Source organism: Lagenorhynchus albirostris, chromosome 4 (genome assembly GCF_949774975.1).
Source record: "Lagenorhynchus albirostris chromosome 4, mLagAlb1.1, whole genome shotgun sequence".
In the NCBI taxonomy this organism is placed as follows: domain Eukaryota; kingdom Metazoa; phylum Chordata; class Mammalia; order Artiodactyla; family Delphinidae; genus Lagenorhynchus; species Lagenorhynchus albirostris.
This window is the reverse complement of record NC_083098.1, coordinates 8,234,587-8,251,409: the sequence shown is the minus strand read 5'-3', so window position 1 is coordinate 8,251,409 and position 16,823 is coordinate 8,234,587. Positions and strand designations below refer to the sequence as shown.

The window sequence follows — 16,823 nt, the reverse complement described above, 5'->3', positions numbered from 1 at the left end:
CATAAGTTGGTACAACCACTACATACAGTCATTTGGCAACATTTAATTATTAAAGGAAAAAGATTAAGCATCATTCTACCTTCATATATGACTGATATTTTTCAGGGTAACTAAATGGCCCTGATTGACAAGGAAAAGTTCTTTACAGAATTCCAGTTAATAATTTTGGAAGGAATGATAAGATCAGAAATATCACCATTTTTCAAACTTTAACAATGCAATGGATGAAATTATTCATTAAAGGTTGGTGGAATGCATGTATCTTTTCAAATTCAACTATATTCACAGAAGTGGAATTTCTGGGTCATATGGCAATCTCCCAATTCATCCCATCCCCACCTTTCTCCCTTGGTATCCATATGTTTGTTCTCTACCTCTGTGTCTTTTTTTTGCTTTGTAAATAAGATCGTCTATACCACTTTTTTCAGATTCCACATATATGCATTAATATACGGTATTTCTTTTTCTCTTTCTGACTTACTTCACTCTGTATGACAGTCTCTAGGTCCATCCATGTCTCTACAAATGACCCAATTTCAGTCCTTTTTATGGCTGAGTAATACTCCATTGTACATATGTACCACATCTTCATCCATTCCTCTGTTGATGGACATTTACGTTGCTTCCATGCCCTGGCTACTGTGAATAGTGCTGCAATGAACACTGGGGTGCATGTGTCTTTTTGAATTCTGGTTTTCTCTGGATATATGCCCAGTAGTGGGACTGCTGGGTCATATGGTAGTTCTATTTTTAGTTTTTTAAGGAATCTCCATACTGTTCTCCATAGTGGCTGTATCAATTTACACTCCCACCAACAATGCATGAGGGTTCCCTTTTCTCCACAGCCTCTCCAGCATTTACTGTTTGTAGATTTTTTTGATTATGGTCATTCTGACTGGTGTGAGATGATACCTCATTGTAGTTTTGATTTGCATTTCTCTAATAATTAGTGACATTGAGCAGCTTTTCATGTGTTTGTCAGCCATCTGTATGTCTTCTTTGGAGAAATGTCTATTTAGGTCTTCCACCCATTTTTTGATTGGGTTTTCTTTTTTTTGATATTGAGCTGCATGAGCTGTTTGTATATTTTGGAGATTAATCCTTTGTCAGTTGTTTTGTTTGCAAATATTTTCTCCCATTCTGAGGGCTGTCTTTTCATCTTGCTTATGGTTTCCTTTGCTGTGCAAAAGCTTTTAAGTTTAATTAGGTCCCATTTATTTATTTTTGTTTTTATTCTCATTACTCTAGGAGGTGGGTCAAAAAATATCTTGCTGTGATTTATGTCAAAGAGTGTTCTTCCTATGTTTTCCTCTAAGAGTTTTATAGTGTCTGGCCTTACATTTAGGTCTTTAATTCACTTTGCGTTTATTTTTGTGTATGGTGTTAGGGAGTGTTCTAATTTCGTTCTTTTACATATAGTTGTCCAGTTTTCCCAGCACTACTTATTAAAGAGACTGTCTTTTCTCCATTGTATACTCTTGCCTCCTTTGTCATAAATTAACTGACCATAAGTGTGTGAGTTTATTTCTGAGCTCTCTATTTGGTTCCATTGATCTATGTGTCTGTTTTTGTGCCAGTACCATACTGGTTTGATTACTGTAGCTTTGTAGAATAGTCTGAAGTCAGGAAGCATGATTCCTCCAGCTCTGTTCTTCTTTCTCAAGATTGTTTGGGCTATTAGGGGTCTTTTGTGTTTCCATACAAATTTTAAAATTACTTGTTTTAGTTCTGTGGAAAATGCCATTGGTATTTTGATAAGGGTTGCATTAAATCTGTAGATTGCCTTGGTTAGTATGGTCATTTTAACAATACTGATTTTCTTCCAATCCAAGAACACAGTGTATCTTTCCATCTGTTTGTGACATCTTTGATTTCTTTCATCAACGTCTTACACTTTTCAGAGTATAGGTATTTTGCTTCCTTAGGTAGGTTTATTCCTAGCTTTTTATTCTTTTTGATGTAAATGGGATTGTTCCCTTAATTTCTCTTTCTGATAGTTCATTGTTAGTGTATAAAAATGCAACAAATTACTGTATATTAATTTTGTATCCTGCAACCTTACTGAATTCATTGATGAGCTCTAATAGTTTTTTGGTGGCATCTTTAGGATTTTCTATGTATAGCATCATGTCATGCGCGAACAGTGACAGTTTTACTTATTCCTTTCCAAAGGAATTTGGATTCCTTTTACTTCTTTTTCTTCTCTGATGGCTGCTGCTGGGACTTCCAAAACGATATTGAATAAAAGTAGTGAGAGTGGGCATCCTTGCCTTGTTCCTGTTCTTAAAGAGAATGCATTCAGCTTTTCACCACTGGGTATGACGTTAGCTGTCGGTTTTTCATATATGGTCTTTATTAAGTTGAGGTGGGTTCCCTCTATGCCCACTTTCTGGAGAGTTTTTATGATAAATGGATGTCGAATTTTATCAAAAGCTCTTTCTGCATCTATTGAGATGACCAGATGGCTTTTATTCTTCAATTTGTTAATGTGGTATATCACACTGATTAATTTGTGTATACTGAAAAATCCTTGCATCCCTGGGATAAATCCCACTTGATCGTGGTGTATGATCCTTTTAATATATTGTTGGATTTGGTTTGCTAGTATTTTGTTGAGGATTTTTGCATGTATGTTCATCAGTGATATTGGTCTGTAATTTTCTTTTTTTTGTGGTATCTTTGTCTGGTTTTGGTATCAAGGTGATGATGGCTTCATAGAATAAGTTCAGAAGTGTTCCTTACTCTGCAATTTTTTGGAGTAGTTTGAGAAGGACAGGTGTTAACTCTTCTCATAGCAGCATTATTTACAATTGCCAATATATGAAAGCAACCTGTGTCCATCAATGGATGAATGGATAAGAAAGATGTGGTATATATATACAAAGGAATACTACTGAGCCATAAAAAAGAATGAAATCTTGCCATTTGCAGCAACATGGATGGACTTGGAGGGCATTATGCTAAGTGAAGGAAGTCAGACAGAGAAAGACAAATACTGAATGATAGCACTTATATATGGAATCTAAAAAATACAACAAACTAGTGAATAAAACAGAAAAGAAGCAGACTCACAGAGAGAGAGAACAAACTAGTGGTTACCAGTGGGGAGAGGGATGCAGCGAGGGGTAATATAGGGGTAGGGGAGTAAGGGGCACAAATCATTAGGTATAAAATAAGCTACAAGCATATACTGTACAACATGGGGAATATAGCCAATAGTTTATAAGAACTATAAATAAAGTATAACCTTTAAAAATTGTGAATCATTATATTGTAATGATTTACAATCATTACAACTGTGATTTAATTATTTATAAAAAGGTTGATGGGAAATATTACAACTGTGATTTAATTATTTATAAAAAGGTTGATGGGAATTATTTATAAAAAGGTTGATGGGAAATATTACAGTGGAAGAATGTGTTCACTACCTGAACCCACTGATTAATCTCAGCATGAACAAAAGTGAAGCAACCAGAAAAAATGTACTGAAGTATGGCGAGGTGAAAAGAAATTGGGCCTGGGATTTGCTTTAAAATATTGTACTTCAGCAAAAATAGTAACAATTACAAAAATAACAAAAATGATAAATGAAGAAAGTATGGCAAAATGTTAATGATGGCTGAAAATTTGTGCTGTGGTTTAATACAGCATTATCTATATTTTGTATATGTTTGAACATTTTACATAATAAAAAAGTAAGACATACATACCAGCATTTTTATATGGGAATCAGCTTGCAATAATTTAATTTTGGAGAGCAAATTAAAGACAAATGGAGGGCTTCCCTGGTGGCGCAGTGGTTGAGAGTCCATCTGCTGATGCAGGGGACATGGGTTTGTGTCCCGGTCCAGGAAGATCCCACATGCCGCAGAGCGGCTGGGCCCGTGAGCCATGGCTGCTGAGCCTGCCTGTCTGGAGCCTGTGCTCTGCAACAGGAGAGGCCACAACAGTGAGAGGCCCACACACCGCCAAAAACAAAAAACAAAAAACAAAAACAAAAAAAGACAAATGGAAAATCACTGAAAATAATGGGACTGAGGTTTTCTGTAGATAGCTAATAATTAAAAAGAGATAACAGTTTTGATAATCAAAAGAAGAGGAAGACTTCATTCATTCCTTTACCTCACCACCTTAAATTATTTACTTCCACACTTTTTAGAATTTGTAAGAATCTATATTAACTAGAAACAAATTTCTAGGAAAATGCATTTGTTTTGTGACTGAAAGGTGTTTAAGTTTTCCATGATCATCTACTTTAGCAAATTCAGCACTGCAATGAGGAAATTTTCAAATATTAATTTATCAAAAAAGATACCTACCTAGCTACTAATGTGTTCCCCCTTTAAAGTATGAAAAACTTCAGAAAGTAAAAATGATATTCTTACCAGGTTTTTATCCCTACAGATCACTCTTCTTCTCTCTTCATAAAAGCTCAATAGATAGTTCATTTATGTTGAAAGTATTTCTGGTAGTTGACAATTAGCTTTGTTTACCTTAAAGAGAATATGACCTGTGATTTTCATTTTCCATCAATAAGTGATTTCATCTATTTTTATATATGGCTAGCATATAGATAATTAGAATTGAGCTCTATAAACCCAATGCATTGGTCAATGATGAAATAGAGTTCTAGAAAACTTCCATGTTTTGATCCATAATTTCTCCAATTTTTACAAATATTGTAAAAGATGTAAAACTTTGCCAGTGGAGATTAGTAAACCAATTCCCAGGGCACAGGTTCACTAGAAACAGTTTCTAGATATTGAGGATAAAAGCACAAAACAATCTAAGGTACTTTTGACAAATTCATCCCTTTCTCTATGAATTAATGAATATTAATTTAGCACACACTATTTATCAGTCATGAGACAAAACATATGCTAAAAGTTGTCCTGGTTTATACATCACTTACTGTCTAGAAGAGTAGTCAGCAAACTCTTAAATTCAGATAGTAAATATTTTGAGCTTGGGATCATACAGTTTCTGGTGCAACTATTCAACCCTGCCATTTTGTAGCAAGAAACACCCTTAGACAATAAGTAAATAAGTGAGTACGGATGTGCCTCAATAAAATTTTCTTTATAAAAACAGGAGGCAGGCTTCCCTGGTGGCACAGTAGTTGAGAGTCTGCCTGCCAATGCAGGGGACGTGGGTTCGTGCCCCGGTCCGGGAAGATCCCACATGCCGCAGAATGGCTGGGCCTGTGAGCCATAGCCGCTGAGCCTGCACGTCTGGAGCCTGTGCTCCACAACGGGAGAGGCCACAACAGTGAGAGGCCCGCGTACAGAAAAAGAAAAACAAACAAACAGGAGGCTGCTTATGGGCATAGATTGCCAACCCATGATCTAGTAGGTAAAAACAAGTAATCAGGCACCTAGGATACAGTTTTGATTGGAGAAGGACTTAAGGCGCTCAAGAAGGCTTCCCAGAAGAAGCAATGCTAGAAAATCAATGTTATAAATAAGCCTCCATCACATCCAATTAATCCAAATTAATCCAAGAGATAGAAGGCAGGAAGTAAGAAATCTACAAATGTAAATTAAGGAAATAAAAAGCAAATATATAGGAGAGAAGATCAACAAATTAAAAGGTTGGGTCTCACAAAAAACCTTCCTGGTAAGACTGAACCAAAAAGAAAAAAAGATATATATAACTAATATCAAGAATGAAAAATATGATGAAACTACAAATTGTAATGCCCACTTTTTCTAAACAAAAGGAGTCCATTACCAAACATCTTTTTAAGTCTTCATAAAGTTTCTTACTTTTTAAATCTCCAATTATTTTATGTCAAACATTTCCCTTTTACTTTTAAAAATATTTGACTCCTCAGGATTCTTATTTGTCTTCTTAAAACTCTAACTGGCCATTCACAAAAGCATCAAAAACAATGAAATACTCAGGAAAAAATTTAACCAAGGAGGTGAAAGATCTGTACACTGAAAGCCATAAGATTATGATGAAAGAAATTGAAGAAAACACAAATAAATGAAAAGATATCCAATGTTCATGGATTGGGAGAGCATTGTTAAAATGTCCATACTACCTAAAGCCATCTATAAACACAATGCAATCTCTCTCACAATTCTAATGGCATTTTTCACAAAATAGAAAAAAAAATCCTAAAATCTGTATGAGACCACAAAAGACCCTGAATAAACAAATCAATCCTGAAAAGAAGAACAAAGCTGGAAGTATCACATGTCCTGATTTACAGCTATACTACAAAGCTATAATAATCAAAACAGTATGGTACTGGCAGAAAAACAAATAAATAGACCTATGGAACAGAAACAAGAGCCCAGAAATAAACTCTTACATATTTGATTGACTAGTATTTGACAATGGAGCCAAGAATACTCTCTGTGGAAAGAATAATCTCTTCCATAAATGCAACTGGGATAACTGGATAACCACATGCAGAAGAATGAAATTGAACCCCAATCTTACACCACTCAGAAAAATTATCTTGAAATGGATTAAAGACTTAAGCAGAAGACCTAAATCCATAAAACTCCTAGAGGAAAACATCAGGGGAAAGCTCCTTGACATTGGTCTTGGCAATGATTTTTTTGGATATGACACCAAAAGCACAAACAACAAAAACAATAATTAATAAATGAGGCTACATCAAACTGAAAAGTTTCTGCACAGCAAAAGAAACAATCAACAAAATGAAAAGGCAACCTATGGAACGGGAAAAACAATTTGCAAACCATGTATTTGATAAAGGATTGATATCCAAAATATATACAGAAGTCATATAACAGGAAAAAAAATCAAACAATCCAATTAAAAAATGGGCAGAGGAACTGAACAGATACTTTTTCAAAGAAGACATACAGATGGCTAACAAGTACATGAAAAGGTGCTCAACATCACGAATCATCAGGGAAGTGCAAATCAAATCCACAATATGGTATCACCTCATACCTGTTAGAATGGCTATCATTAAAAAGACAAAAGATAAGTGCTGGTGAGGATGTGGAGAAAAGGGAACCTTTGTGCACTGTTAGTGGGAATGTAAATTGGTGCAGCCACTATGGGAAACAGTATGGAGCTTCCTTAAAAAATTAAAACTAGAACTACCATATGATTCAGCAATCCCACTTTTGAGTATATATCCAAAGGAAATGAAATCACAATCTCAAAGAGATATCTACAGCCCATGTTCATTGCAGCATTATTTAGAATAGCCAAGACAGGGAAACAACCTAAGTGTCCATGGACAGATGAATGGACAAAGAAGATATGGTGTATACACACACACTGGAATATTATTCAGCCATGAGAAACAAGGAAATCCTGCCATTTGCAACAACATGGACAGAACGTGAGGACATTATGCTAAGTGAAATAAGTCAAACAGAGAAAGACAAATACAGTAGGTTATCACTTATACATGGAATCTAAAAAAGCTAAACTCAGAGAAACAGAGTAGATTGGTAGTTTCCAGAGTTGGGGGGGTGGGGAAAATGGAGAAATGTTGGTCAAAGGGTACAAACTTCCAGTTATAAGATGAATAAGTTCTGCGGATCTAATGTACAGCATGGTGATTATATTGTAGTTAACAATACTGTACTATATAGTTGAAAGTTGCTAAGAGAGTAGATCTTAAGTGTTCTCACCACAGTAAAAAATGGTAACTATATGAGGTGATGGAGGTATTAGCTAAAGCTATGGTGGTAATCATTTTGTAATGTCTAAGCATTTTATAATACGTAAGTGTATCAAATCAACACGTTGTACACCTTAAACTTACACAATGTTCTATATCAGTTATATCTCAGTAAAGATGGGAATAAATACACTACTTTAGAAATATCAGTGCATTATTACTTCTGAAAAGCACTAACTTTTTTTTTTAATAAATGTATTTATTTATTTGGGGCTGTGTTGGGTCTTCGTTGCTGCGCACGGGCTTTTCTCTAGTTGCAGTGAGCAGGGGCTACTCTTCGTTGTGGTGCATGGGCTTCTCATTGAGGTGGTGTCTCTTGTGGAGCACAGGCTCTAGGCACGTGGGCTTCAGTAGTTGTGGCACGTGGGCTCAGTAGTTGTGGCTCGCGGGCTCTAGAGCCCAGGCTCAATAGTTTTGGCGCATGGGCTTAGTTGCTCCATGGCATGTGGGATCTTCCTGGATCAGGGATCAAACCCGTGTCCCCTGCATTGGCAGGCAGATTCTAAACCACTGCATCACCAGGGAAGTCCCAGCACTAACTTTTGTACATAATATTTTCTCCTATTGAGATTGATATTTTGTGGTGAAATTTGCTTTGATTGCCAATTGAGCAATTTATATTTATAAAAGCATCTTACTTTAGCTAATTGTTTTTTAACTGAACAATATCAATTTAATTATTTTATTTAAAATGCTCTGGCTCCTCCCTAGCCTCCAATAACCATTAGGTTTATTAGTAGCTTTAGGTTACTTCTGGATTATGTTCTATTATGAAAATGCTGAATCATTCTCCTGAGTAATTTGTGCCTCTAATATATTATATATAATATGTAACATATTCCACCAGAGTTTATCCAGTTAGCAAAACAAGCAAAATTCTGAATTATTAAGGGCTAAATAAAATATTTTCGTTCTTGATGTGCAAAATAAAACAAAACAAGCCTCCAAATGACTAACAACTAAGGGATCTTGATTTAGTTAAATGGCATATACATTCCTTTAAATGAACCCTTACCTTAAACACTTCTTTCATCACTTCTAGAAGAGCTTTAACATTGTGGTGACTGAATGGTTTCAGTCCAACAAAACAGGTGAGAGGCGATGGCAGTTTTAAGCATCTGGACCAGTGTGTTGAGAGAGGATGCTTGCAAAGATGCCCAACACTGCTCTGAGGGGTGTAAAATCAGCCATGATAAATATGCACCCCGCCAAAAAACTCCCTCAGCTTCTAAGTTCTTTAATGTAAAAAATAGATCATATTTTCCATTTCTGATAGCATAACCCATAAAATATCTTTGAGAAGGATAACATCCTGGACAACATTTATTACTCACAGATCTGGAGAAAAATTTTTTTTCCCTGATTAAGTATCTTTGGAATTAAAAGCTCAAATCCAGGTTTCTGAAAAAAATCTGTTGATAGTTCATATTTATGCTTGATTACTTGATTGACTTCATGATTTTCAAACTGAAACTTCCATAGTGTATCTATAAAGTCTGAAAACATACATAGGTGAATAAACAAATACAAACACACACACATACACACACACACATACACTCAAGACATATAATGTCATCAAGGACATTTTTAATCTGTAAAAAATAAAATAATATTATCTATGTTTTCAGACTGCATGAGCACCTTGCATAGATGGATATATTTTTAAATTAGCTCAGCAACAATATTTTAATATCACTGAGGTTACAAACTGAATTTTTGTACCTTTAAAAGACAATTCTCAAAAACAAATATATCAAGTGTTAAAATATATTTTCAAACTAATGTAACTAAAATAGTATGACCCAGATGCATGAACGGCAGATTAATTTAGCAGAGACTTCACAAATGGACCCAAATACACATGAGACTTTAGTATATGATGAAGGTGGCATTGCATATGAGTGGGGAATGAAACAGATCATTTAATAAATGTGTGACAACTGGAAACTGATCTGAAAAAAATGAATTTTAATCAAGATAAATTCCATATAGTTCAAAGATTTAAACATAAAAATGAAACAATGTGGGGGAGGGATAAATTGGGAGATTGGGATTGACTTATACACACTACTATATATAAAATAGATAACCAATAAGGACCTACTGGATAGCACAGGGAACTGTACTCAGTACTCTGAATGACCTGTATTGGAAAAGAATCTAAAAAAGAGTGGATATATGTATATATATATGACTGATTCACTTTGCTGTACAGCAGAAACTAACACAACATTATAAATCAGCTATACTCCAATAAAAATCAACTTAAAAAATGAAACAATAAAAATTCTAATAGGAGCATGGGAAATCTTTAAATTTCATCATGAGGTAAACTTTTTGAGGTATGACCCAAATTCAGAAACCATAAGAGAAAAGGTTAATATAGTAGGCTGCATAAAAATGTTTAAAAATAATTATGCATTGCAAAAATACAACAAAATAAAAAAATTTTAGTAACCTAAAGAAAAAAATTGCAACTCATACTATGGATAAAGAATTGTCGTATATGTATAGCTGATTCATTTTTCTGTATAGCAGAAACTAACACAACATTGTAAAGCAACTATACTCCAATAAAAATTAATTAAAAAAATAAAATAAATAAGTGATATGGGAAGATGTGGCCAAAAAAAAAAGAATTGTCTTAGTAGTTTAAAAGCTTCTAAATAAAAAAGAAAGATACTAACAACAAATGGAAAACTAGGTAAGGGGGAGAACTGATAGTTTCTAGAATATGATGTACAAATGGAACTGAATATAGGAAAACCAGCACAACTGCATTCATAATGAGAAAATTCAAATTAAGAGATTCTTGGGGACTTCCCTGGTGGCGTAGTGGTTAAGAATCCACCTGCCAATGCAAGGGACACAGGTTTGATCCCTGGTCTGGGAAGATCCCATATGCTGCGGAGCAACTAAGCCCGTGTGCCACAACTACTGAGCCTGTGCTCTAGAGCCCATGAGCCACAACTACTGAGCCTGCGTGCCACAGCTACTGAAGCCCACACGCCTAGGGCCCGTGCTCCACAACAAGAAAAGCCACTGCAATGAGAAGCCTGTGCACCGCAACAAAGAGTAGCCCCTGCTTGCCGCAACTAGAGAAAGCCCACGGGCAGCAATGAAGACAAAATGCAGCAAAAGAAAATAAATTAAAAAAAAAAAAAAAGAGAGAGAGAGATTCTTGGGAATTCCCTGGCTGTCCAGTGATTAGGACTCCACGCTTCCACTGCAGGGGGCCCAGGTTTGATCCCTGGTCAGGGAACTAAGATCCCACAAGGAGCGTGGCCTGCCCAAAAAAAAAAAGAGAGAGATTCTTCTTTTCAGAATAGTATAGACCAAAGTTTGGTTCACACTGTGAAGTGTGTGGGCTGATGCTCTCATATTTATTGATTAAGTGTAAACTGGTACATCTTCTATCAGAGCTATGTTGCCCAATTCCAAGGGTGACAATGTGAATGGTAACCACTTAAAGTTGGACAACATGGTGGCCCTGACTTCTGTGGAGGGTCATTTGGCAAAATCTCTCAAGATTTAAAACGCACATACAATTTGACCCAGTAATTCTGCTTTCCAGACATTTCCCTGCCCGTGTAAATTTATGTATGTACAAAGAAATGCATGTTAGAACTGTTATAATAGCAAAAATTTATGTATATCCTCCCAATAGAATACTACTCAACCATTAAATGGAATGAGGCAGTCGTATAGGTCCTGTAACATGATGATCTCCAAGATATACGGTTTAGTGAAAAAAGCAAGTTGCCAAAGAATGTATGCTACCATTTTTAAAAAGAATTATTATTTCTATATGTTTTTATATAGAGAGAATATCTTTCAAAGGCTACACAAGAAACTCTACTCTGTAACTGCTTTCTGGGAGGGGAACTAGGTAGCTTATGATTCACCATACATTTCACCTTCACACCTTTTAAGCTTTGGACCTTGAACATTAGCTCAAAGTTGTAAAAGGATATCCCATGGCATTGAATAAAATAAAAAACAAGAACACAAAGTTAAACATTTTTTTCCTCACCTCTGGTCAAAATGTCTAAAGTTTTAAAACAACATAAAGTTTTAAAGTATGGATTTATCTTGACTGGATACTCTATGGTTATTAAATTCTGATGTCAAGGTCATGACCAAGTCTAAGAATTACACATGCTTTGTGATGGTAGAGTAATGATTATAATAGCTTTGAAACCGAGCGGGACCCTGTGGGGCACTCCCAGGTACAAAAGGCTTTCCCGTGCCTCCTGTTTCTTGATTATAGGAAAAAGGCTTCAACCTCCGAGACCTTCCCTGGGTTCCAAAGGGCAGATTCACACTGTTACTAATTAGGAAGTGAGGGAATGCAGAAAGGAAGGAAAGCCAGTCCGGAAGCAATAGTGCAGAGATGGGGCAGGGTCCTGGTTCCTCCTCAAGGGATATACAAGACAGTCTGACACATATCCCTGAGTGCTTCTACAGGAACTAAGACCCCAACCCAGGTGGAAGATGGTAACTTCAGGCTGACCGTAAGCACTGGAACCCCAGACTGGTTACAACCAGAAAGCTGATGACTGAGATTCCCAGAGCACCATCCTGTTACCTCACCACCAACCAGTCAGAAGAAAGTCACACCCTCTGCAGCCCTCCCTGAAAATTTGCCTTTAGAAACTCTTCCCTGAGACCCATCAGGGAGTTCAGGTCTTCTGAGCATAAACTGCCCGTTCTCCTTGTTTGGCACTTGAAATAAACCTTCCTCTGCCCCAAACTCCAGCGCTTCGGTTTGTTTGGCCTCACTGTGCGTCAGGCACACAAACTCGGATTTGACGATAGCTTTAGGTTAATCTTTTCCATAATGCACATACCACATATTCAAACATTTGTGTAGTATTTTGCAGTCTATCTAAACTTTGCTACAACTTCTACTTCAGACAGTGACTCTCTATTGAGAATACACATAAAGTGACATAAAGGTAATCACACTTACTCAGGACTTGTGAAGATTGGCCAGTCATGTTATGAACAGCCTCTGCGAACAGGACCACCAGAGTCATCCAGTGCTTAGGGTCATGCGTGACAGGACACTCTGGGAGCAGAAGGAAGACCGATAAAGCTTCTTGGTGTGGAGAACGATATGGAAGAGCGTTGAGCAGAGGATCCCTGAGACGTGTTGTTATCTGTGGTTGAAACAGGATCAGGGAGAGGCCCAGGATATATTAGACACAGAGTATTACAAGAAAGAAGCTATGGGACCAGAGGTGTCATGTCCACTGTGTTCCAAATGGAATAACCATTTAGTTTTCCCGAAACCTACTATTCAAACTCCATCACTCCTTGTTTCCCAAATGCCCCTGAAGTAGTATGTGAGAACCATCCACCCTATTTTATATTGGGGTGAATGAAAGAAATAAAGTGAAATCACACGCCGGGACATACTGAATGAATCATAACGAACGGTTGCTCAATCAGAAGGGATCCTTATCTAGATCTATCTGACCTAAAATTCTACCGTGGCAGAGAAAATGCCATACGTTCACCTCGCCTATCCTATGTCATCTTCCTCCGGGGCTCACAGGCAGATGTCATTGCCCAGCCTCCCCTGCAGTTAGGTGGGCCCATGCGACCGGGTTCTAGCTAACAGAATGTGAGGGAAGGCGATGTGTGACACTTCCAGGCTTGGCCCCTAAAGCCCCCCATGTGACCTTTCATACCCTCTTTCCCCATCTGCCAACCAACACAAAAGACCTGCTGGAGAATTTCGTGGCCCTGGGGCCTAGAATGACAGGAAGGAGCCGGAGTCACCCCGGAATGAAGCTGGGCAGAGGGGGGGAAGGGTAGTAGAATTTGCCACCCCCAGATATGCCACTCCAACACGAGGGTTATTTTAAGCTGAAGGCAAGTGAGAAAAAGCAGACGTAGAATGAGCTCTCTGGCCTCTCCCATCTACCTGAAAACAGAACATAAATTCCCCTTGTGAAGGTGCCCTCCTGTCCCCAGCTTCCCGTACCAGGAAGGGGATAACAACCTGACTAGCAGAGATGAGCTGGCGCTGAGGAAGACTCTACACCACAAACCTCACTAACTAGCCCTTAGCTACCATTGCTTTCTTCATGTATTTTCCTTCCCACCATTTGCCAACCCAGAAGCTCAAAGTCCGTATCTTTTGTCTTCTCGCTTCTCTACAAAATTACTGTTCTTCACTAAGATGCTTTAGAAGCCCAAGTTCTAACCAGTCCTTAAAGTTACTCATCACTGAGTATTTCCATGTATAAGTGGGATGCACATGTTAATAAACCTGTTTTTCTCTTGTTCTTCTGTCTTTTCTCAGTGTAAGCTGTGAGGCCCCAGCCAATGAAACTAAGGTAAGGAGAGGAAAAGTAATTTTTTTCCTTCCCTACAGGTGCCTCCTATCGCAACCCTCTTTGGACTTTGGTGTGAGAAAAAAAAAAAATCTTCACTGTGTGAATCGGCCATTGAGATTTGGAAGTTGTCTGGAGAAGCTTATGTTTGGAGGAGGTAATCAAGAGGATGTTGACCCTCAAGCTGGACCTGGGCTATCACATGGTCCTCACCCACTCCTGTCTGTTTGGAATGCCTGCTCTGCCCACTGTTCCCATAGTGGGAGCTGTTCCAAGGATGCAGCCTTGAGAGAGTAAGGTGTTGCTGAGACTATGTGGACAGTATATGTGACTGAACCCAGCAGTTAATGCCTCTATATGAACTTCAGGATTCGGGCGGGCGGGTGCAGATCTACTCATCTTGCGGCCACCCAAGACAAGCCTTGTAAGTTCCCTTGCTTATTAAACCTGCTACCTTCCAATCTGGAGGGGATGCCTCTTTCTTCAGTCCTTCCTTGTCCTCTGAGCACAGGGGGTGGTTTCTGAACCAACAGCTATGTATTCTCTCTAACAGATCTTAGATACTCTTAACTGTGAGTATCTGCCTCCACATGTCCTAAGGATTGTTAGATGATACATGCGACGATAAACTGTGAAGTACTGTATACTGGTATTACACTGATGTTCTTACAATTTGTTTCTTCATATATCCAGAAGAACATGACTTCTGCGGAATGCTAGTAGGTGTACATGGGAAAATAGTGTCACAAAGTCAAATAACTTTGAGAAAAATAGGGTCAAAAAAGCTAGATTTCTTTCAGTATATGACATCATAGAGTCTTTGATTTACTTATGTGCATCACGACTCCGTAATAGTATGCGGTGTTCCTAAAGCTGCTTCACTAAGAACCCCTCTTCATAGAGCATTCTGTGAAACTAATGTTTCTTAGAACTCACACTGGGAATAGCACCCCAAGTGATCTCCCACATAACCTAAATATTTATTTTAAAAATATACCTGATCACATTTACTATTCTTACTTTTTCATCTTGAAAATAAAAATAGGGACTTCCCTGGTGGCCCCATGGGTAAGACTAAGCACTCCCAATGCAGGGGGCCCAGGTTTGATCCCTGTTCGGGGAACTGGATCCCACATGCCGCAACTAAGACCCGACGCAGCCAAATAAAATATACATAAATAAATAAATATTTTTAAAAGTAAATAAATAAAAATAGTTTCTACTGCATATTAAGGAACACTCTCTCCCTTTCCCTTCCAAATGTAGGGACCCCAAACGGTATAAAGATGATTTTCAACTGAAGACATCAGAGATACAGCTGTTGTGGAAAGAAGCCTTCAGAGCTTTTCTCATCTAACTAAAGGCAGAGGCTTCGAAGAGTGAAGCAGCTATAAATCCTCTCCTGGGAGGGCAGGCGAGCGAGCTTCACTGCCAGGAAAAAGACCCTGCGCTTGCACTTGGATGAGAAATTGCAGAAACAAACGTTATCACAAGCTATCCTATCTTCCATGTGTCCCCCTAAATGCCCATCTGTCTCCCAATGGAAATTGTTTCATTTATTTCTCCCCCTTCCCTAAAGTTGGTATATAAACCCTCATCCCTAGCTGCTCTTCACAAGTAGAACTTCTCTTTTCTGTTAATCTGTCTATTCTTAATCTGTAGGTCCCAAAACATATGAATCCCAAACTAGTACTCTTTTCATAAGTTATGCCTCTCAAGCACTGTTTTTCTCATATTGAAAATAAAAACACTGTATCTACTGTACATTTAAGCATGCACAGCGCCTAATACAGTGTCTGGCATATAGTAACCTCATAATAAACACTAGCCCCTCCCCTATCACACTTCCATCTCACTCAACTCCTAACAAAAGTAAACTGTAATCATATCGGTTCCTGTAAAGAAATTCTATTGATCTATTTCTCAAGTGAATATTGGTTATTACCAAAGAAGAAATCCATTCTTTTTTTGTTAACTTCTCGCCACTTCTAAGTCCACATCAATGGAAATAGTTTCTCCAGATTCTCTTTGGATGCAAGAAATGCAAAAAAAACCACATAAACAGATGTAAAGGAATATTCCTAACTTCATATAACATTAGGTATCATTTTATTTTACTACATATCATATATTATCTTTTTTCTTAAAGCTTGAATTCTTTCAAAATAATCAATTTACTTGGCACAAAAAATAGTTATAAAATCTATGTTCTCCTAATAGAGAATAGGTAACAATTTATTATCTCAAGTTTGGGCTGCAAGAATAGCAAAAGTTTACATGCTGCGTCTGAGTGCTGAAACCATTTACCCTCACGCTCAGCCTGCGCACTGAGAACTGAAACTCCCTAACCCCGCCTATCTTACCATCTATATTTATATTACTTTGGGATTCCACTGTTTCATTAGCATGACTTTACTATTCCAAGACACCCTTGCCCAAGCAAATGGCTTGATTGTTCATTTTAGGAACTTCCTGAAAAGACCCATTAACTCTACCACGGAAAGCAATCAACAGTTTACGCCCTAAAATTCTTCGCATCTCTTGTCTCAAAATCCTTGCCTTGGGCCTCTCTGGTGGCGCAGTGGTTGAGAGTCCGCCTGCCGATGCAGGGTACACGGGTTCGTGCCCCGGTCCGGGAAGATCCCACATGCCGTGGAACAGCTGGGCCCGTGAGCCATGGCCGCTGAGCCTGCGCGTCCGGAGCCTGTGCTCCGCAACGGGAGAGGCCACAACAGTGAGAGGCCCGCATACCGCAAAAAAAAAAAAAAAAAAATCATCCTTTCCTTGCTGTTTCC

General features: G+C 37.9%; 1 pseudogene; it reads right to left on the bottom strand.

The window, feature by feature from the left end:
* LOC132519591 (probable E3 ubiquitin-protein ligase HERC6) overlaps nt 1-16,823 on the bottom strand; it is a 43,634-nt pseudogene that overhangs the window by 10,493 nt on the left and 16,318 nt on the right.